The sequence below is a fragment of the Ornithorhynchus anatinus genome, chromosome 11 (genome assembly GCF_004115215.2).
Source record: "Ornithorhynchus anatinus isolate Pmale09 chromosome 11, mOrnAna1.pri.v4, whole genome shotgun sequence".
Taxonomy (NCBI): domain Eukaryota; kingdom Metazoa; phylum Chordata; class Mammalia; order Monotremata; family Ornithorhynchidae; genus Ornithorhynchus; species Ornithorhynchus anatinus.
This window is the reverse complement of record NC_041738.1, coordinates 35508338-35532335: the sequence shown is the minus strand read 5'-3', so window position 1 is coordinate 35532335 and position 23998 is coordinate 35508338. Positions and strand designations below refer to the sequence as shown.

General features: G+C 47.4%; 1 protein-coding gene across 7 annotated transcripts in view; it reads right to left on the bottom strand.

Annotated features, from left to right (window-relative positions):
* Positions 1–21690, bottom strand: part of HYDIN (HYDIN axonemal central pair apparatus protein) — a 335154-nt gene extending 313464 nt beyond the window's left edge. For all 7 annotated transcript variants that reach the window (XR_005660565.1, XM_029074826.1, XM_039913571.1 and 4 more), the window contains exons 1-4: positions 21545–21690; positions 9699–9829; positions 5502–5574; positions 2496–2610 (exon numbers count right to left, since the gene is read on the bottom strand). The gene's annotated coding sequence lies outside the window, so the exon portion shown is untranslated. The remainder of the gene's footprint in view (positions 1–2495; positions 2611–5501; positions 5575–9698; positions 9830–21544) is intronic.
* Positions 21691–23998: the final 2308 nt, after the last annotated feature.

Below are 23998 nucleotides of genomic sequence, written 5' to 3'. Positions count from 1 at the left end.
TTTAAGTGCTTACTATTTGTCAAGATGAGGAAATTTCACAGATGAGGAAATTGAGATCCAAAGAGGTTAAGTGACTTGCCTGAGCTCAAAAAAATAATAACAATACTATTTGTTAAGGGCTTACTATGAACCAAATATTGGAGTAGATGAAATCAGATCAGACACTCTCCCTGTCCCATGTGGAGCTCAAAGTCTATGGGAGAGGGAGAAAAGATATCTATGAGGAAACTGAGGCACAGAACTTAGCTAAATGACTCACCCAAGGTAACCCAGCAGGCAAGTGGCAGAGTTAACCAATCTGGTTTCGATTCCCAGAACCTTTACTGGGTGACCTTGGGTAAATCACTGCCCCTCATGGGGCTTCTGGTTCATCAACTGCAGCAACAGAAAACATTTATCAGGTGCCCACTGAATGCATAATAGTGCCAGGCTGCAAAATGAGGGATGACAAATGTGATTGCTTCCAACTTAAAATTGAGGGATGAGGGAATTGAGGGAATCTTGGCTGAAGCTTTCTCCAAAGAAGAGCATCATGCCTCAGAGATTTAGCCACATCGTGCATTGACAGGTAATTTGCATCTGCGTAAACAGGGGACATTTTATCCTGAAACAATCAGCAGATGAAAACATTATTTCCCCGAAGATTATCTTTTTTGCGTTTTTCCCATCTCTAGTCCTCTACTATCAAAATAACCCAGATCCTCTATTCAGAAGAGTCCAGGAGACTGTGGCTATACACAGAACAAGGGAAAGGTTGAGGGGCTACTGAACGCATCAGAAATCACTGCCGTGAGGCCACAGGTTAGGGAAACAGATATAAATCAAGTCTGAACTTGGGTTGTTGTGTTCTTGCAGAGGACACTGTTAGTACGTGCTGACCAAAAACCTACAGAAGAAAAGAGAAGTTGCTTAGTTCAAGAGTTCGACCCAGTGACAAAGCCATGGAAAGCACTGATAGGGGAGGGTGTGCAAGTAATCCCGGCTCTGCCACTCATCTGCTGTGTGACCTTGGGCAGGTCACTTCACTTCCCTGTGCCCCAGTTACCTCATCCGTAAAATGGGGATTAAGACCTAGCCCCATGTGGGACGGGGACTGTGTCCTAAATAATTAGGTTGCATCCACCCCAGTGCTTAGAACGGTGCCTGGCGCGGCAGCGTGGCACAGTGGAAAGAGCCTAGGCTTGGGAGTCAGACTTCATGGGTTCGAATCCTGACTCTGCCGCTTGCCAGCTGTGTGACGTTGGGCAAGTCGCTTAACTTCTCTGTGCCTCAGTTACCTCATCTGTAAAATGGGGATTAAAACTGTGAGCCCCACGTGGGACAACCTGATCACCTTGTATCTCCCAGCGCTTAGAACAGCACTTGGCACATAGTAAGCGCTTAACAAATACCACCTTTAATAAGTGCTTAACAAATACCATAAAAAAGTAGAGAAGGGAAAAAATGTTTGAAAGGTTGACAAAGAGGACTTTAGGGCACTGAGAAAGGAGAGAGGATCTTACAGCTGAAGTCACCTAAGAGAGCTCAGGCCTGGGTGTCGGAGAAGCTGGGTTCTAATCCCGCTGCGCCATTTGTCTGCTGTCTGACACTGGGCAAGTCAATGCCCTTTGGGCCTGTTACCTCAACTGTAAAATGGGGATTAAAGCTGTGAGCCCTATGTAGGACATGGACTGTGTCCAAACCGATTATCTTTTATCTACCCCAGAACTTAGTACTGTGCTCGGTACACAGTAGGGGCTTAACAAATACCATAAAAAAAAACCCTTCACCACCACCTCATCCCACTCTTATGAGCAGACTCCTCATAAAGAAGGAGAGTAAGGACAAGGGAGGCTCAGGGCCAGAGGGGAGAGTAACAAGTGATTTTTTTTAGGATCTGACATGCTGTAACTGCTGCTGCTGTTAATGACATAGCCGGTTAGTTAAGCTACGTCAACTCTGCTCATGTTAGTGCTCAGTGCCATCTGCACAGGAGGGCATCCCATCCGCCGAACGGCCAGGAGCCCTTAGGACAGCAACTGCCTTGGCATGGGCTGTTCTGGACCGTCGGCCCTGTCGGAACCCCACACGCAATGAACTGTTAAATGCAACAACTTAACACTAAGAATAATTTAGTCGTCATAAAAACCCAGTCCTATCTAGGTGGCAGAATTGAGTTCCACATTGCACCATTTTCTGTTGTGGTTCCAGAAGGAGCTAGTACCACCAAGATCAGAGGGTCCCTGCCAAAGAACACTGACGGAGTCTCCTGTCTAAAATGACAGAACCCCTTGAAGACTTCAAGTCTGAGATCCTGGTGAAGGAACTGATTCTGGTGAAAGCGATCATACCTCAATCGATCTATCGGATTTCTTGAGCACTTACAGTGTGCAGAGCACTGTACTATGCCCTCGAGAGAGTACAGTATAACAGAGTTGGTAGACCCATTCCCTGCTCACAGTGAGCTTTCAGTCTAGAGAGGGAGACGAGACGTTAATATAATCATCGACACTCACCCTCTCCCATTCCTGCCAGTCCTTAAAATTCCCGCTGGCCAACATCAGACGTTGTGGTCTGGCATTGCAATCAGTGAGAGATCGCCAAACGTACCATCCGAGGTCCTGTTTGAGCCTGTAGGGAAGGAAAGGGGAAACGACACAGTTCTCAGTAGGTAAAGGGGCTGATTACATTTCACAGTAGTAAAGGGGGGATATTCGGGTGGAGCCAAGTTCCCTTGGAGGGGCAGAGAGAGGAACTTCTTCCTCCTGGGACCTGCCTGCAGGAAGTGAGGTCTGGAACTGCTCCTGGAACCAGACCTCTCCCTCTGTCTGCTTAATCGGTACCCGTGCGAAAATGGGCCGGGGAAATAAGGATGTGTGACTTCCTTCTCTATTTTCCACTTTCCATCTGTTTTTTCTTTTGTATTCTTTTTTGAATAAATCCTTCTGAGTAAAAGAAGCAGCGTGGCTCAGTGGAAAGAGCATGGGCTTTGGAGTCAGAGGTCATGAGTTTGAATCCCAGCTCTGCCACTTGTCAGCTGTGTGACTGTGGGCAAGTCACTTAACTTCTCTGGCCTCAGTTACCTCATCTGTAAAATGGGGATTAAGATTGTGAGCCCCATGTGGGACAACCTGATTCCCCCGTGTCTCCCCCAGCGCTTAGAACAGTGCTCCGCACATAGTAAGCGCTTAACAAATACCAACATTATTATTATTATTAAAAGATTATTTATCTGCAATTCCTCTATGAGGAGGTACCCTCTCAGACATGTTCACAGGTGGTTCAGCTTATCAAAGAACTCCATTTAGATTCTGACTAGATTTCACGTCTCTTTCATTGCCTCTGACTGTCCTTTCTGGCAGAGAGCTGCAACTTTCGCTCCACATTCGAGTCCCTTTAGCAAAAAGGTCTCACCGGTTAACTGAGTCTAGACACGGAATCCAATAAGCAAGTAGACAGACAGGGGACCGCCCGTGTTGTGATTTGCATGCGAGAGTTTTAGAACTCATTTATGGCCTAAGTGACTGCAGAGTGCTAATTCACGGACTGATTGACGCTTTGCCTTTGTGCCATGAACCATCAGTAGCTGCAGTCTTCACCACCCTCAATTCCCAACTACTTTCGGGATTCCTGATGAGTCTGCCCACCTCAGGGAGTGGTCTAAAGTTCTTCTGTCCACCTCAGGGAATGATCTGAAGTTCTTCAAATTAAAGCCCTTATATTAATGCTGCTATAGCCCCAGCAGGCATTCTTCTGTTCCACCACCACCAAGGTGGGATGTGGATTGAACTCTGGGGGACATTCACATTCATGTATTTAGAAAAAAAGACCGAGTGTGTTTCTTTTAAAACTTTGCTCATTAAAGCTTTCCCAATTCCCCTTACTCAAGATCTATGGGCTGGCAGAGCACAGGAGGTTTCTTACTTTCTCCCTTCCCCCACAAAAAAACACCACACTCTATTACCAGTGTTTATCCCACAGCATTGATAAGTATCAACTTCCTCTGTGACAAAGCTTAAATCTACCAACTGCCTCTGATGCCTAGATGATTTGGTACTGATTTGGAGTGGATGGGGAGGGGAAGAGTAACAGATTCAGATGGCAGTGAGATAACACAGGGGCTCTACTGCTCAGAGAAAGTGAGTATTGCTTCCAATGACTACACAACAGCTGTAGGGACGCTAAGTGCTCAGACCTAGAACTCTCATGCTCAAAGGAGTTCCCACAATAACCAGAGATAAGGCAAATATGACCAGGGGCTTGCTTCTTTCTGCTCTTTTCCAGACACAGCCAGAAAATGAAATATTTATCTCCAGAGCCCTTTGCTCCTGGTGGGTGGAAGTGGGGAGAAAAGGAAATGGGAGAAGGGCCAACCATTTGACCCAAAGGACGGCGCTATAATTGCACTGGGAGCGTGGGGGTGGTATCTTGTATATGGACTCCTAGAAACAGAGGTCAAAGGGACCTCAAGAAGTCAGTTGGTCCATCTCCCTGATCCCCAGGCAGAAAAATCCTTAACCATTAAACTCTGATGACTGTCTGGGTCTCTAGCTTCCATTTCATTGCTACTGTGGATGGGACCCCTTTCTCCCCTGTCCAGGAGAAACACCCTCCCTGGGAACTGGCACAACCTGAGAGTGTGTGTGTGTGTGTGTCCATATGTGTGAAAGAGAGAATAAAACAGATGACAAGAGGCAAGCTGGGAGTGCTTAATTAAAACTTCCTATATTAAAGACTACTCTCCACGGTTTCACTACATGGCCCTGGGTATCAAACTTACAACTGACAGAGCTGCCTTTTTTTTTCCTGCAGCTGTCTACCCAGTTTCAAACTCTTTATCCTGAGAAATGGCATTTTTATTTTCCAGGGAACCACAATGTGAAGCTCTTTGCCCCCAAGATTTATCAACAATCCCTTCATCAGTGGCACTCTGAGATCCTGCTGCTGTGTCCCCTCTGAATTAGATCCTTCTCTAGACTCCATTCACCCTCTTCCCGACTCTTGTAAAGCCGCTGCTCCCCATTCTTCCCCATTTAAAAGGTTGAGGATGAAGTTAAACCCCAAGGTGATTGATCAGAGTGGACCCTTGATTTATGTTATCCTGGGCCCTTGAACGATCCTTTATTTGTAGAGACCAGGAAAACGTTCTAGCGAAGCAAGGCCTGGGGCCAAAGCAGGGCATTTAAAAGAGCTGGAGCAAGCGGATCCCTCCTCATGCCCTTGAAGTACCAGGCTTCGGCTACCCAATCTCGGGTGCCTGATTCAAATGGGCCCCCATCTCCTCAATACTATATACTGCAGTTCCCTTCGACCCACAGAACCAGCCCAGCTCCAGCAGGTCAATTTTGACGTGGACTGAAAGGTTTAGGAATCAACCTCTGTCAGGTTAGTCTAACCTACTTAATTCCTCTCCAGGCCTGGCCCCTGACCAGACCAAAATTCCTCCGTTGAATGACTTGGAAGAGGAAGGTCATCACAGAAATGGGGCAGTGCCTTCCTGTCAGGGCCAGCCCACGACCTACCTGAATCTGGACGGGAGGTCGTAGCCCAACGATGGGATCAGAGCTCTCTGAGTTTGGGGCGAGTAAACGTGGCCTGGGAAAGACGACAGAAAATTGGGGTAAGAAGCTGAAAACTCTTATAATACAAAGCATTGTTATCTCCATTTAGAGATCAGTAGCAATGAGAAACAACAGCTTCAGACTTTTTTTTGCCTCCCTGTCTCCCAATACCCCGATGAGATGCTCCAGCCTCCAGGTTCTTGAGGACGAGAGAAAGGGTCAGGTTGGGCCCAAATCCTGCTAAGTCAAACCCAGCCTGTACAGGAGGCACAGGGGAGGCACAGAAGGAAGACTGTCCTGGCCTTTACTTGAGAGTGTGTTTCTTCTGTGACTGCCTCAAGACCCTGGTCAAAGGCCTGGGAGACATTCGAATAATTTAAAGCCTCCTAGACTATAAGTCACGTTTCAGGGTCGCATCTGGTGAGCTTCCAGGACTCTACCGGTCTCGACTAAGGGAGGGAAAGTCAAGCAGAGGCATAGCCATTCCATTCTTAGCTTGGCCCTTGGCTAGCAACTGGAAGGCAATCTGCTACAGGTCAAAAAAAACCTGTGCTGGGCAGCAGAGACATGGGAGAGAGTCTAGGGCAGAGATTCGAGTTTACTTCACGGAAGAAGGCAGTGGTAAACCACTTCGGTGTTTTTACAAAGAAAACTCTGTGGATACGCTACCAGAATGACTGCGGATGGAGATGAGGCGTTCTGGGAGAGAAGTGTCCATGGCGTAGCTACGGGTCACAGATGACAGCGTAAGACAAGACTATAAGTTCCTTGTGGGCAAGGCACACGGTCTACCAATTTGGTTATAATGTACTTTCCCAAAAGCTTAGTACAGTGCTCTGCATACAGTAAGCGCTCAATAGGATTGATCGAATTCCTTTTCTGGTGGAAGAAACAGGTGCCCTTCTTTTATTAAGGAAGTTTGGTCCAAAGTAGAATTAATCTTTAATTTTTAAAAGCACTGGGGTGAATATAAGCTAATCAAGTTGAACACAGTCCATGTCCCACATGGGACTCACAGTATTAAGCCCCATTTTCCAAGTAACTGAGGCACAGAGAAGTTCAGTGACTTGTCCAAGGTCACCCAACAGACAGGTGGCAGAGCTGGGATTAGAACCCAGATCCTTCTGACTCCCAGGCCCGTGCTCTACCAACTAGGCCACACTGCTTGCTTGCTCCCAGCTCTTTAGCACACTTTCCCCGTCCCTGGAGCCCTAACTCTGGAAGTATGTATATAATAGGGGCCTGATTTGGTGGGGGGATCTTTTGGGGAAAGACTGAGCATGAAGGCAGCTTGATAATGCCCAAACCGTGTTATCTTGCACTGTTTAATGAAGTACGAAATGCATTCTGACTTGTGTAGCGAATAGTATGGTGGGGAACACTCAAAACCCATTCATCCCCCTTCCCTTCTCAAAGAGAAAAATGTGGGGGCTCCTGAAAGAACTCATTCCTGGCCTTCCGCTCTTGAATAATCTCGAGCAGTAAAAACTGCCCAGCCCCATTCCAAAAGCCACTTGGGCTGCAGTAATAACAGGTTGACAATTTGCTATCTCATCTAATTTCCCTGCTAATTCCTAAAATGACTGTAAATTTAGAAGTTAGTGCTTTCGGGGGTGAGTTACCCAGGGAGAAATGGGTGGATATTTAAAGAGGATTTTCAAAAAAATATTTGGTATGGATTTAGGTAATCTTCCCCCTGATTTGAATTGAAAAAGAACATACCCATCTGGCCGAATGTAGTCGTTCTATTCTTCTCCACCTTCTAGAGTGAATACAAATCAATCGGTGCGAAGCACTCTACTAAGCACTTGGGAGAAGACATTCTCCCATTTGGTAGACCTGCTCCCTGCTCTCAAGGGACTCACAGTCTAATGGAGGAGACAGACCTGAAAATGAATCACAGGTTCTGCAGAACATTTGATAATTCAACATTCAGCTGTCAACTTGTGGTTTCCAGGGCACGTATCTATCGAGTCTATCGTATTATACTCTCCCAAGTGCTTAGTTCAGGTCTCTGAACACATACACAGTAAATATCAATGATTGTGAGAAAACTTATTAGCATATTTAGCGGCTGATTCATAGTTTTCAAACTTTTTCCACCAGAAAAGATCCCGTCTTCCCAGACTAATTCTTTTGCCAGTAATAATAATAATAATGATGATGATGATGGTATTTGTTAAGCGCTTACTACGTACCAAGCACTGTTCTAAGCGCTGGGGGGATACAAGGTAATCAGGCTGTCCCACATGGGGCTCACAGTCTTCATCCCCATTGTAAAGATGAGGTAACTGAGGCACAGAGAAGTGAAGTGACTTCCCCAAAGTCATAGAGCTGACAAGTGGCAGAGCCGGGATTAGAACCCATTACCCCTGACTCCCAAGCCTGTGCTCTTTCCACTGAGCCACGCTGCTTCTCCATGAAAGTGAAGAATCCCTCGGGTCACTTTGGGTGCTTCTTTGGGCTAAGGCTGGGGAGCAGGACCCACTTCTGCGGCTTTTCTTCAGGAAACGAATGATCCCACTGACCATATTTCATTGTCTTTCCCCACCCACAACGTCACCTGAATCTCCCTGAAGGATGGTGGCTGAAGGTAATTCTCAGTCATACTTATTGAGTGCTTACGGTACACAAAACACCATACCTAGCACGTGGGAGAGTACGATAAAACAGAGTTGGTAGGTGCATTCCCTGCCCACCGCGAGCTTACAGTCCAGAGGGGGAGATTAACATGAACAAATCAATTACAGATGTGTACGTAAGCGCTGTGGGGCTGAGGGAGGGGTGAATAAAGGGGGCAAATTCAAGTGCAAAGGCAACATAGAAGGGAGTGGGACTAGCTCTCCGTCCTAGAATGCACCATCCCCTTCCCATCCGTAGAGTTAGAAATCTAGGCCTCTCAGCCTTGGCCCCGTACTCAGAGCAGGGGGTGCAAAACTCTCCTTCCCTCTTCTTCCACTCCCTTCCGCACTGCCCTGACTTGCTCCCTTTATTCATCCTCCCTCCCCGTCCCACAGCATTTACGTAAAGACCTGTAAATGTTAATGTCTGTCTCCTCCTCTAAACTCTTAGCTCATTGTGGGCAGGAAAGGGGTCTGTTCATTATTGTACTCTCCCAAGCGCTTAGTAGAGAAGCAGCGTGGCTCAGTGGAGAGAGCACGGGCTTGGGAGTCACACGTCATGGATTCGAATTCTGGCTCTGCCGCTTGGCAGCTATGTGACTGCGGGCAAGTCACTTCACTTCTCTGGGCTTCAGTTACCTCATCTGTAAAATGGGGATTAAGACCGTGAGCCTCATGTGGGACAACCTGATTACCCTGTACACCCCAGCGCTTAGAACAGTGCTCCGCACATCGGAAGCGCTTAACAAATACCAACAATACAGCGCTCTGTACACGGTAAGCATTCAGTAAAAAACAACTGACTTACTGATGGACCAAGCAGCCTAGAGTCACTATAAAGGTGAGTCCCATCCCGGGGCCCTGGCTAGCTTTGACTGCTCGTCCCTTTAATCATTACCAGGGTCTGAACCTTCGAAAAAAACATAAAAATTCATCTACTCACACTAATCACTTGCTGCTGAGGGGCTGATCAAGCCGTTGACATGCCTACTAAAAATAAATACCTCCTGAGAGGAATGGCTACTGACGCGTGGTAACTTGCCTATACGACGAGAAGCTCAGATTCTGACTTCCCGATCGACCGTGCCAATTTAACATCAGCGCACAGAGTAACGGCTTCTGGGTTTGATGCCGCTGTGATGTTTTAATGACATTTTAGCTGGGCGGCAGACTGTCCAGCGATCCAACGGATAGACAAGGAGAAAACGTGAATCGAGAAGGCCAGTGTGACCTCCGAAAGACTGTCAGACGAATGTGATGTCAGTGGGGCGTTAGGCCTGAGACAGAACGGAAGGGCTCATCATCAATCATTAATGGTAGCCATTGAGCAGTTACGTGCGCAGAGCACTGTACTAACTGCTTGGGGGAGTACGGACGTATTCCCTGCCCGCAACGAGCGTACAGTCTAGGGGGGGAGACGGACATTCATACGGATCAATGATTTCTCGAGAGCAGTCAGGCTGCCCAGCTTTCCCTCTTCGGATGATTTAGCCCACTCTGCGTCGTTCCGTCAGTAGCACCTATGCGTCACGCTCACCATCGGAAAGCACAGCAGGATCACCAAGTCAGTCTGAACGCCGAAGCCGAGTTCACCCCAGCTCAGCTTCGCTGCATGGAATCCCCCGGAATCACCAGACGATCCTCAATCATCTGGAGAAGCGGCACGGCCTAGGAGAAAGAGCACAGGCCTGGGAGTCAGAAGGACCTGGGTTCTAATCCCAGTTCTGCCACTTGTCTGCTGGGTGACCGGGGACACATCACTTCACTTGGCTGGGCCTCGGTTACCTCATCTGTAAAATGGAGATTAATACCGTGTGCCCCCGTGTGGGACGGGGACCGTGTCCAAACTTGTATCTACCCTAGCGTCTGGTCCAGTGCTTAATAAATATCATCAAAAGTAACAATCAAATCCTGTCGGCTATGGGACGGAGAACGGGAGCAAAAGAACCGATGAACAGCACTAAAGGTTTGGGCCGCTCTACTCCCAGTTTCCCATCCCTGCCGCTAAATTTCCCGTTGGGGCAGAGGGTGCCACGAGCAAATGGGCAGGCAGGGGTGCGGGACATTGCAGGGCGCTCCCAAATGTTTGCTATTTAAAACCCATCTGCAGCCAGAGTGATCACAACACCAGGGTAGCCACGGTGACAGCCGCTGTGCTCTTCGCCACCATGTTAGCCGGCTATTTTCAGGATTGTTGGAAGTCTGTCATCCACATGTCACCCCCCAGATTGTTCTTCGGTCAGAAGCCTTCACCGCTGAAGGGACGGCCCCAGCCAGCATTCCCCTCCCCACTACGGCAGTTTGGCTTAGTGGATAGTGCCCGGGCGTCAGAAGGGCCTGGGTTCTAATCCTAGCTCCGCCACATCCATTCATCTAATCGTATTTATTGGGCGCTTACCGTGCACAGAGAGCTGCACTAAGCACTCGGGAAAGTACAGTTCAGCAATTAAGAGAGACGATCCCTGCCCATACCGGGCTTAGAGTCTAGAAGGGCCACATGTCTGCTGTTTGACCTTGGACAAGTCACTTCACTTCTCTGGGCCTCAATTACCTCATCTGAAAATGGGGATTAAGACGGTGAGCCCCGTGTGGGACAGGGACTGTGTCTAACCTGAATAACGTGTGTCTACTCCAGAGCTTAGAGCGGTCCTTGGCACCTAGTAAGTGCTTAACAAGTACCATAATTATTATTACCGCAGTGAAGGGTGGATCGGGCGGCGGAATACCCAGGTGGCTGATGTGGTGAGCTGAAACTGAGCATCCCAAATCAAAGAGGACAGAGGAGTCATTTTAAGGGTGCAATACGGCCTCGAGGGAAGAGCACGGCCCTGGGAGTTAGAGGACCTGGGTTCTAATCCCGGCTCCGCCAACCGCTTACCGTGTGACCTTGAGCATGTCACTTCACTTCTCCGTGCCTCACTTTCCTCACCTGTAAAATGGAGATTAAGACTATGAGCCCCACGTGGGACGCGGACTGGGTCCAGCCTGATTAATCTGTATCTACCCAAGGCTTAGAACAACGCTCGATACGTAGCAATCAATCGATCAACTGTCCTTACTGAGCACCGTGGGCAGAGCATCACGCTAAGTACTTGGAAGGGGTACAACAGGGTCAGTGGACACGTTCCCCGCCCACAGCGATAAGCACTTAAATATGATGATAATGCAGTAAAACTACAGCTCAGATAATGCTCCATCTTGGCTGAGTACTGCGGCAGTCTGAACAGCAAGGCATAGCACAGTCAAGAAAGGAGCAGCTTTTTTACCAGGGGACAGAGAGTCAGAGGCCGGGGTGGAACCAAGGTCAGGCACTACAAACGACAAGCAAAACAGCACAACAAAGTGTAGACTTTACGTATCTACAGTCGGGACTGATTCCTGCAATGTCCTTTTAGTCAGTACTATTATTACTAATAATAATGACGATATTGGTTAAGCGCCTTCTATGCGCCAAGCACTGTACTAAGCCCTGGGGTAGATATAACTGTAGACTGTAAGCCTGTCAGTGGGCAGGGATTGGCTCTATCTGTTGCCGAATTGTACATTCCAAGCGCTTAGTACAGTGCTCTGCACATAGTAAGCGCTCAATAAATACTATTGAATGAATGAATGAATGAATATAAAACAATCAGATCAGACACAGTCCTGATCCTACCTGGGGCTCCCAGCCTAATGGGGCCGGACAACAGGAATTTATGCCTCACTTTAAAAAAAAAAAAATGGGGGTATCTGTTAAGTGCTTACTATGTGCAAAGCACTGTTCTAAGCACTGGGGGATACAAGGTGATCAGTCTGTCCCAAGTGGGGCTCACAGTTTTAATCCCCATTTTACAGATGAGGTAACTGAGGCACAGAGAAGTGAAGTGACTTGCCCAAAGTCACACAGCTGGCAAGCGGCAGAGCCGGGATTGGAACTCACGACCTCTGACTCCCAAGTCCGGGCTCTTTCCACTGAGCCAGGCTGCTTTACAGATGAGGAAAATGAGGCGCGGAGAAGTTAAGTGATTTGCCCTAGATTACACAGGAGGCAAGAACCCACGTCCCCTGACCTCCAGGTCTATACTCTTTCCGCTAGGCCACACATACCCATAACCGATCAATCAGTGGTATTTCTTGAGTGTTTACCGTATAGTGTGTAAGCACTTGGGGAGAATACAGCAGAACTGATAAACGTGTTCCCCGCCCACAACGAGCTTATGGTCTAGACATGACCCACAGGAGAAGCAGTGTGGCTCAGTGGAAAGAGCCCAGGCTTGGGAGTCAGCGGTCATGGCTTCTAATCCTGGCTCCGCCACTTGCCAGCTGTGTGACTGTGGGCAAGTCACTTCACTTTTCTGGGCCTCAGTTCCCTCATCTGTAAAATGGGGATAAAAACCGTGAGCCCCACGTGGGACAACCTCATCACCTTGTATCCCCCAGCACTTAGAACGGTGCTTTAAGTAAGTGCTTAACAAATACCACTATTTATTTTTATTTTTAGGTGACCTTCTTCAATAATGGCCTCTTATTCCAGTATTAAGCATAACTATAGGGGTTGGGGAGGAAAGGGGGAGACAGACAGAAAGGGTCTGTCGGGCTAACCCCGAGAAGCTCAGTTTGGGGGCTCAGAGGGTAAGAACAGCTACCCCAGAGAGGGTGAGTGAGAGAGGGGAAACTGCTCCCGGTTAACAACCTCCAGTGGTTGCCTATCCACCTCCGCTCAAAACAAAAACTCCTCACTGGAGGCTTCAAGGCTCTCCATCCCCTCGCCCCCTCCTACCTCTCCTCCCTTCTCTCTTTCCACCGCCCACCCCGCACGCTCCGCTCCCCCGCCGCCCACCCCCTCGCCGACCCCCGGTCTCGCCCGTCCGGCCGTCGACCCCCGGGCCGCGTCCTCCCGCGGTCCCGGAACGCCCTCCCTCCTCGCCTCCGCCAAACTCTTCTTCTCCTCTTCAAAGCCCTACCGAGAGCTCACCTCCTCCAAGAGGCCTTCCCACACTGAGCTTCCCTTTTCCCTCTGCTCCCTCTCTGCTCCTCCTCCTTCCCCCTTCACCTCCCCTCAGCTAAGTCCCCTTTCCCTCTGCTCCTCCCCTCCCTTCTCCAGCCCTCAGCACTGTGCTCATTTGTAGATCTTTTTTATAACCCTATTTATTTTGTTAATGAGGTGTCCGTCCCCTTCATTCTATTTATCCTGATAATGTCTTGCTTTTGTTTCATTCTGTTTTGCTCTGCCCTCTGTCTCCCCCGATTAGACCGTGAGCCCGTCACTGGGCAGGGATTGTCTCTATCTGTTCCCGAATTGTACAACCCAAGCGCTTAGTACAGTGTTCTGCACAATAAATACTATTAAATGAATGAATAACAAGCAGCAGCTGCAAGGGCTGAGCTCAGGAGGAGTTCGGTCAACAAGGGAAGGGAAGCTGCTCCTTGATAATTGGGAGGTTCTTGACAGGAGCTGGGCCTTGCTTGTGTAACCCCTTCCACACACCCGGTATAATGCTCTACACGCCAGCAGACCCTCATATCTTATGAGGGATAGATGATCATTAGGAGCGGCAGAGAAAACCGTCTGAAGCAGAAGAAGGGAGGCATTCGTGCACACGTTTTCCATCATCACTAGCAAGGTTGCAATCTTGCTGCAGTGATGCGGCATTCTCAGTTTGGCCAGATCCTTATTTTCTCTCATTGAAATGATTTTTCTTTTTTAAAGATCAAAAGTGAGGCTTCGGCCTACTTTGAAATTTATTTTTTCTTTCTCTTGGGTCATCGTGGGCTCGTGAAAGAGCTACAGATAACAGTGCACTGATGGCTCCAAAACCCGTACAAACAAACAAACAAAAAAAAGATTGAAACTATAGTAAAATCTCAGTGCTGCAATTGGGACAAGAGGGAAGGAAACCCAATCTTATTTGGAGAAGACTGTAGCGGTGCAGAAGTCTTTCAATGCCATGTACTCCAGTCCCTTGGTGAGGTTATGCTCCCCGGATGTCTAGGCTTATGCACTTTTCTGCAAGTGCTAAGTGAATGATTTGGTTTAGCTGCCTGTTACCTGTACTGGTCTGTCTCTGCTACCTTATATTTTGCACATCTGCCATTCAGCATTATCTCCGCTGAAGCTATTATTCACACTATAAATACATCCACCTGGGTAGCAGTAGAAAGAAAGAGCTGGTTTACTGAATTTCTGAATTAATGAGGTTTTACTCCATTTTTAACTTCCAAACAGTGGACTGTCCTTAAGTCTGAAGAAAAGCAGCATGGTCTAGTGGAAAGAGCATGGGGCTGGGAGTCCGAGGATATGGATTCTAATCCTGCCTCTTGTTGTATGGCCTCAGGCAAGTCACTCCACTTCTCTGGGCTTCAGTTTCCTCAACTGGAAAATGGGGATTAAATCCTACTCCTATTAAATCCTACTCCTTCCTACTTAGACTGTGAGCCCCTTGTGGGACAGGGACTGTGTTCAACCTGACAAACTTGTATTTACCCCAACACTTAGAACAATGTTCGCCACGTACCAAGCACTTAAATACCACTAAAAAAAACCAAAAAACACAAAGCCCAAAAACAAACTCTATATTTAAGGGAACAACCCACCCATATCATAAATACCGTTTCCCCTGGCAATAGGGAGGTTCCTGACCCTACCGACTACAGCTTTACCAAATTCATTTTCCAGTCTGAAGCATCCAGTTTAGTGACGATCCTTAAGGAAGCGGCGCGGCTTAGCGGATAGAGCACGGGCCTGGGAGTCGGAAGGACTTGGGTTCTAATCCTGGCTCTGCCACTAGTCTGCTAGGAGACCTTGGCGAAGTCATTTCATTTCTCTGGGGCTCAGTTACCTCATCCGTAAAAAGCGGATCAAGGGCGTGAGCCTCGTGTGGGACGGGGACTGTGTCCAACCTGATTAACCTGTATTCACCCCAGTGTTTAGATCAGTACTTGACACAAAGTAGGTGCTTAGCAAGTACCCTAACTATTATTACTGGAAAATTTGGTTTCCAATCCTTAGTCTGGTTATAATATTGAGAATAAGAGGAAACAAGCTGGAGGAGGGGCGACTGATTCCCCTCTCCGACGGCCCCTGATGACGAACCCCAGGGAGCTTTTATAGAAGCAGAATCTCGATAGCATCACCTGAGGTGCCCCTGCCAACCCCGTAACTCGCAGGAGAGTCCTACAGGTGACGGGTTGGCACGGTTTGTATTTCTATTTATATGACGGAGATTAATGCTTTAGTTCCGTATTCCAGCCTTGTACTCCGCTACCCACTGAACACTTGGCAGCCCCGGTTCAGGACGCAGCATTAATTTATAGCTGCCATCTAAAGCCATGGATTTGTCCAAAACGCACTTGGGTAGATTAACTCCCTCCACCACCCCTTACTCCTTTAAAAGATGGCAATTACTGAGCTTTCCAAACAGCTCAAAAGAAACACTGTCATATGATGACAGAGGCAATAATTCAAAATTTACTGCCTGTTTTGTTGCAGTAGGCAAATACATCTGTGCATCCTTACATAACCTGATACCCACTCAGCCATCCACCCCTTGCCGAAGGTGTCAACGAACAGTTTCGGAAAGAGAGGACGTCCTCAAGATAGGTGAAGTGTTACACTGAGGCAGTGTAACTTAGCTGGTTAGGTCGAACCAAAAAAAAAAAAAAAAAAACAAATCAAGAAATCTCATAACTTTCCACACTCTCCTTATTCTCTGTGGATCTGTCTGCAAAGAAAAGCTACAAGAGCAGCTTAACAGCAATAATTCCCCAATATTTTTCTCCTCTAGCAGCTCCAGCCCTAACGATAACGATAATAATAATACAGTGCCCGGCACACAGTAAGCGCTTAACGAATACCACAATTATTACTATTACTGGGGTAGATACGAGATCGTCGGGTTGGACACGGTCCCTGTCCCACGTGGGGCTCACGGTCTTACTCCCCATTTTACAGATGAGGCACAGAGAAAGTGAAGCGACTTGCCCAAAGTCACACAGCTGACAAGTGGCGGAGCCGGGATTGGAACCCATGACCTCTGGATCCCAAGCCTACGCTCTGTAGGCCAAGTAACCTTCTAAACGCTGGAACAGATACAAGGTAATCAGGTCAGACACAGTCCCTTTCCCATATGGGGTTCACAAATTAAGTATCAGCTAACGTAGTTTCAGCAAATTAAAGGGGAAAAGAAAATCTCCCAATTTGAGGAAACGCAGTGACAAGTGACCTCCATTTTACAGAACATGCCCTGGAAGACTTGGTAGGGGTTGAGACTTGCGAGGGCCTTAGGAGGTGGGGGGGCTGCAGGGGAGGAAAAGGTGGGGGGCACACGAGGGGAAGGATGACAAAGGGGGCAAAGAGTCAAAATCATATTTTCTTCTTTAGTCCAATTTTCCCATCTGTAAAATGGGCATAATTATTATTATGGTATTTGTTAAGTGCTTACTATGTGCCGAGCACTGTTCTAAGAGCTGTCCCATGACCACCATATAATGCTTTGAAATCTCGTAGCAAAAAAGAATAATAATGTTGGTATTTGTTAAGCGCTTACTATGTGCAGAGCACTGTTCTAAGCGCTGAGGTAGATACAGGGTAATCAGGTTGTCCCACGTGAGGCTCACAGTTAATCCCCATTTTACAGAGGAGGGAACTGAGGCATAGAGAAGTTGAGTGACTTGCCCACAGTCCCACAGCTGACAAGTGGCAGAGCCGGCATTCGAACCCATGAACTCTGACTCCCAAGCCCGGGCTCTTTCCACTGAGCCACGCTGAATAGTCACAGCAGCTGCATTTACTGAGTAGCCGTGTGGCCGAGTGGATAAAGCACGGGCCAGGGAGTCGGAAGGACCTGGGTTCTAACCAGCTCTGCCACTTGTTTGCTTTGTGTGACCTTGGGCAAGTCATTTAACTTCTCTATGCCTCTGTTATCTCATCTGTAAAATGGGGACTGAGGCTGAGTTCTACGTGGGACAGTGACTGTGTCCTACTTATCTTGTACCTGCCCCAGAGCTTAGTACAGGGCCTGGCACATAGAAAGCACTTAGCAAACACCACACACACACACACAAAAAAAATCTACTGTATATGAAGCACTAGGGAAGTACCAAATAAATAACAGGATAACCCATTCCCTGCCTACAAAGAGCTTACACTCTAATAGATACCAAAAGAGCTCACGCTGCTCAGTCTGCCCAAAACGTCTAAGCTCATCTGACGGCATCAAATCTCAAATTCCCTTCTGTCCACCCTCCACCCATGCTCCTAGCCAGGCTAGGATGACTAAATGCCTCACATCGGCCAACGCGTGGCTCTTTCGATCCACAGCTGCCCACCTGCACCGTTTCCCAGCAAAAGCTGCCGACCGTACCGAATGTTTTTTGAAGCTCTGAACAAAGCACGAGAGACTCCCCCGAGACAACCCGAAACTCATTCTAGTTGTGACCCAAGACAGATTTTTATTGCTTCTCAGATCAACAGTTGAAAATGTTTTGCTCCTCAGCCCGAAGGGTATCAATTTGATGTATGAAGCAGAAAGAATATTAAATCTTCAGTGCTTTCCAGAGATGTAAATTAAACCACAGCACCTTCTTAACTACCCTCCCTCAGTTGAGTCAGAGATTTATTATTAACCTGTCACTGTTATGTGCTCATCAAAACAAGGGGCAATGTGATTAGATTTCCATTTTTCAGGTGTACCCGTCAATGCGATTTTTTGTTGGACTGAAAACTGCAGGGTGCTGTTCTGGTCTTTGCAAAGCTGTGGTGACTTTTCTTCCCTTTTACTATCACACCTTCATCAAAGCTATTTATACACTTGGGAAAAAAAATGATATAATATATCCGCATTTAGATTATTGAAATTTTTCCCATATCAAGCCCCATTCTCCAAGGGCCAACTGCATTCATTCATTCTTTCAACAGTATTTATTGAGCGCTTATTATGTGCAGAGCACTGTACTAAGCACTTGGAATGGACAAATCGGTAACAGATAGAGAGTCCCTGCCCTCTGACGGGCTCAGGGTCTAATCGGGGGAGACGGACAGACGAGAACGATGGCAATAAATAGAATCGAGGGGATGAACATCTCATTAAAACGATAGCAAATAAACAGAATCGAGGCGATGTACATCCCATTAACAAAATAAACAGGGTGATGAAAATATATACCATTGAGCGGACGAGTACGGTGCCGAGGGGATGGGGCGGGAGAGGGGGAGGAGCAGAGGGAAAAGGGGGAGAAGAGGGTTTAGCTTTGGAGAGGTGAAGCGGGGGTAGAGGGAGCGGAGGGAAAAGGGGAGCTCAGTCTGGGAAGGCCTCTCGGAGGAGGTGAGCTTTAAGTAGGGTTTTGAAGAGGGGAAGAGAATGAGTTTGGCGGAGGCGAGGAGGGAGGGCGTTCCGGGACCGCGGGAGGACGCGGCCCGGGGCTCGACGGCGGGACGGGCGAGAACGGGGGACGGTGAGGGGGTGGGCGGCGGGGGAGCGGAGCGTGCGGGGTGGGCGGTGGAAGGTTCGGAATAGCGTGAGCCTCACAGATTGAGGAAGGAGCATCTGATTGAGACCGGAACACCTGGGAATTCTAGTCCCAGCTCGGCCACCGGCTCACTCTCCACCTGAAGTTCACGCTTTCCCTCTCCTTTGCTTCTTCAACTTTAAACGGAGGAGCAGCGCGGCCTAGTCGACAGAAGCCAGGCCTGGGGGTCGGAGGGACCTGGATTCTAATCCCGGCCCCAGCTCTTGTCTGCTGTGTGACCTTGGGCAAGTCACTTCACTTCGCCTCAGTTACCTCATCTGTCAAATGGGGATTAAGACCGCGAACCCCCACATGGGACCGTGTCCATCCGGATTTGCTTGCATCCACCCCCAGGACTTAGTACAGTGCCTGGCAAATAGTAAGTGCTTAGCAAGCACCACAATTATTATTATTATCATTATTATTAGAAGCTGGCCCACCAGGGTGGCAGCTGGGAGTCAGAGTTAGGAAAACATTTTATAATAATGCTCCTCGTCTCCCCCTTAGACCAGAAACTCCTTGTGGACAGGGACAGCATCTACTGACTCTGTTGTACTGGACTCTCCCAACCTGTTAGCGTAGTCTGCTGCCCACAGTGATAATGATAATAATAATGTCGGTATTTGTTAAGCACTTACTATGTGCAGACCACTATTCTAAGCGCTGGGGTAGATACAGGGTAATCAGGTTGTCCCACATGAGGCTCTCAGACTTCATCCCCATTTTACACATGAGGTAACTGAGGCACGGAGAAGTGAAGTGACTTGCCCACAGTCACACGGCTGACCCGTGTCAGAGCCGGGATTCAAACCCATGACCTCTGACTCCCAAACCAGGACTCGTTCCACTGAGCCCCGCTGCTTCCCATAAGCACTTGATGACTACCACTGGTTGAGTCTTTCTGCTAATGCAAAAGGCAATGAATCTTGAACTCGGTCACTTTACGGCAAGTTTTCATTTACTTTGGTCTGAGTAAATTCGAGTATTTAGCGAGCGCTCACTATATGTGGAGCACTGTTCTAAACGTTTGGGAGAGTACAATCCAAAAGAATCAGAAGACCCGTTCCCTGCCCCTAATGAGCTTACAGACTAGAGGGAGAGACAGACATTACTCGATCAATCACTCATATTTACTGAGTGCTTACTATGTGCAGAGCACTGAACTAAGCACTTGGAAGAAGACAACAGAATTAGCAGACTCATTCCCTGAACACAGTGAGCTTACAGTCTAGAGGGGGAGACAGATATTAATATGAATAAATTATTCACAATGAATAATTTAAAAGATATGTACGTATATTTATATGAATAATAGGTATAAGTAATTAATAATAAATAATTTAAAGTAAAACTGAGTGTAATATACCCCTATCACCAGGCTTATCTTCAGCCCAAACTACATAAAGAGAGACTACATTTTATTTTCCCTCCTCATCCTGTGGCCGTCGTATCATTTGTCACACGGCTAGCTGGATCACTGAAGTGTACGGATCCTTCAAATGAGTTTTCATCTAATGGACGTGTGTTCCCCGATCTTTCGCAGAGAGCATCGCCAGGAAACCGTTGGGCCAATTTTTAATTAGTGTAAGGCCTTTTTAAGGAACCAGAGGCAGAGTTCATTTTGAAGAGCTGCATCGCCTGTTGCTAAGAAACGTCTTGTCAATTCAACATGCGTGATTTTTCCCTTTTAAATTATTTACCGGGGGCATTCACGGTATATTTGCTAGCTCTCCATTCAGAGAGAGGAAGACCTTCTCCAGAGGCTTAACATATTCTTCTGGTGAAAACTCAGGCACTTAGCTCTGTATCCTCTGGGTACTTGGGAATCACCCCACCTTCGGCCCCACAGCACTTACGCACATATCCATAATTTATATTAATATCTCTCCTTCTAGACCATAAGTTCACTGTGAGCAGGGAATATGTCTACCCACTCTGCTGTACTGTACTCTACCAAGTGCTTAGCCCAGTGCTCTGCACCCAGTAAGAGCTCAATAAATACCTTTGATTGAAAGCATAATATTTTCTAAAGGACTGAGAAAACTATGATATAATCACGAAAGCAGTCGACGGAAAACAATGTTTACTTGTCGCTTTAGACGAAGTCCTTAATACTTAAGTCTTTCACTACATTTTCTTGCAAAACTGCCTTCACCGAAAATCCCCCCACGGCCCAGCCTGGCTCAGTGGAAAGAGCCCGGGCTTGGGAGTCAGAGGTCATGGGTTCGAATCCCAGCTCTGCCGCTTGTCAGCTGTGTGACTTTGGGCCAGTCACTTCACTTCTCTGGGCCTCAGTTCCCTCATCTGTCAAATGGGGATGAAGACTGTGAGCCCCACGTGCGACAACCTGATCACCTTGTATCCCCCCAGCGCTTAGAACGGTGCTTTGCACATAGTAAGCGCTAAACAAATACCCTCATTATTATTAAAGGAAATAAAAGATTACATTAGTAAGTTATGAAAACAACTTACAGCAGCAGTGAGAAACAGTGTGACCTAGCGGATAGAGCACCGGCCTGGGAGTCAGAAGGCGCTGGGTTCGAACCCCGTCTCTACCCCTTGTCTGCTGGGTGACCTTGGTCAAGTCGCTTAACTTCTGTGCTGTAAAATGGGGATTAAGACTGCAAACCTCACGTGGGACAGCTTGATTATCTCGGATCTACCCCGGTACTTGGTAGAGTCCCTGGAACATAGAAAGCACTTCAAAATACCATCAAAAAGGCACGGGGTGGGGTAGGAAGATAAGGATCAGAATGGCCTAATGCCACAGATATAGGTTCAGGCTGGGAAGGGAGCTTCTTTGCTGAGACTCCCGAACCCCAATGGTTTAATTCATTGAGAGCAGCACACGGGAGAGTACAACAGAAGTAAGAAATGTATTCCCAAGTGCCCCCTTACCTTTCTCTTCTTGCCTCCTCCTTTCTCATCTGCTCCCCTTAATGCTGTAGACTTGATTCTTACATGACCGCCCATGTAGAGAAGCAGCGTGGCTCAGTGGAAAGAGCCCAGGCTTGGGAGTCAGAGGTCATGGGTTTGAATCCTGGATCTGCCACTTGTCAGCTGTGTGACTGTGGGCAAGTCACTTCACTTCTCTGCGCCTCAGTGACCTCATCTGTAAAATGGGGATTAAGACTGTGAGCCTCACGTGGGACAACCTGATGACCCTGTATCTCCCCCAGCGCTTAGAACAGTGCTCTGCACCTAGTAAGTGCTTAACAAATGCCAACATTATTCTTATTATGCAACATCCCATCCCCTATTTGGGGACTGCAAAAGTTATACAATAAAGTGGGGCAACTACGCAAGTAAATCCAGGGTGTTGGGAAAACAACGGGGAAAATGTTTTCCGAGCAGATTGGACTGGAAATGCATTACTTCCTACTTTTCTTCCATGAACACTCTCCTAACATGCTCGAAGGCTCAAAAGACAAGCAAGTTGCTTCCATGTAGAGTCCCGGGTATCTATTTTTATCAACACCGTCATCGACATCGGCAAATGCAAAAAATAATTTTTTTGTAGGGGCTGTCAATTCAGACAAGACGATTATTCATTCATTCATTCAATAGTATTTATTGAGCGCTTACTATGTGCAGAGCACTGTACTAAGCGCTTGGAATGTACAGATCGGTCAGAGAAGCAGCGTGGCTCAGTGGAAAGAGCACGGGCTTTGGAGTCAGGGCTCATGAGTTCGAATCCCAGCTCTGCCACTTATCAGCTGTGTGACTGTGGGCAAGTCACTTAACTTCTCTGTGCCTCAGTTCCCTCATCTGTAAAATGGGGATTAAGACTGTGAGCCCCACGTGGGACAACCTGATTCCCCTATGTCTACCCCAGCGCTTAGAACAGTGCTTGGCACATAGTAAGCGCTTAACAAATACCAACATTATTATTATTAAGAGATAGAGACAGTCCCTGCCCTTTGACGGGCTTACGGTCTAATCGGGGGAGACGGACAGACAAGAACAATAGCAATAAATTATACATCAAATGCAGTCATACTCAACTGGAATGTTTGCAGACACGGATTTTAAAAGGCCTATCCGCATAGTGAGAGAGAACTAGAAAGATTCCTGCCTCAAAAAAATCTTTGTTTCTCTTGCCTTTAAAGAGTATTCAAAAAAGGACTACAGATATTTAAACAGTATTGTCTACTCTTTCAGAGCAGTCCCAGTTAAACAGTTTGGAAAGCGAACAAAAGTCTGTTGGTGCAACGGATCTGACCCTGAGAAAGGAGAGAGCTAATGATTCCCTCTTCATCCTGACATTTCCTAGAAACATCTGAAGAAAACTTTATTTCAGAGCTCAATTGCGGTACTGTAAAACCTCAGTTCCCGAGTCTCTGAAACACTCTTTAGCCAAAGGATTCGGATGTTGAGATTTTCATAAACACGTGACTCTCCTTAGCATCAGAGGCTTTTTTGATGGGCATAACAGCAATTAGATTTACAGGAGAAAAATAATAATAATGAGGGTATGTTAAAGCACTTACTGTGTACAAAGCACTGTACTAAGCTTTGGGGAGGTACAAGGTAATCAGATGAGACACAGTCACTGTTCCCCCAGAGTCTCATAGTCTAAGGGGGGAGGAAAAGAGGCATTTCATCCCCAACTTGCAGATGAGGAAACTGAGGAACAGAGCGATGAAATGGCTTGCCCATGGGCACGCAACAGGGAAGTGGTGGAGCCGGGATTAGAACCCAGGTTTGCGACCGTCCAATAAGCCACTCTGCTTACCCCGAATGACAACTTAAACCCGTAAATATTTTTCATGCGCACCACAGGGGATAACACGCGACGATGACTAAAACAATTCCTAGTGGGGAAGCTGCCAAAATATCTTTAAAGAAAGAATTTGAAGGAGAAAAGAAGCATAACTCCTGGGAGGCCAAAAGCCATCCTAAAGCTCAAGGAACATTCGGAGAAAAAGGAGAATGGGAGACAAGTGGCAAGTAGACTGATTAATTTATGAAAGGGCAACTGATGTAGCAGAATTCAGTACTTGGGACCGACCGAAAATACGAAGGGGAAAACTTATAGCGGAAACTGTGATTGATGAGAGGTTTGAATCTGAACTCTCACAGCAGGCTCGGAGAGAAAAATAGGCAAGAGTGGACTGATTCATTTGCTTTTGATCCTAGTCGGATCTTAATGTCTCCACTTAGTCTTCGGGGTACTCACTTGATGTCCACACAGTCTCTCCTGCGCTGCTGAATGAGTTGGAACAAATTTCTATGGCACGCTAACGGGGAATAGAAAGTCAAAATGCCGAAGAAAGTTAGCAGTTGAGCTGTTTGAAATTTCACCCTCCTCCAGCAGCGTGGTCTAGTAGATAGAGCACGGGCCTAGGAGTC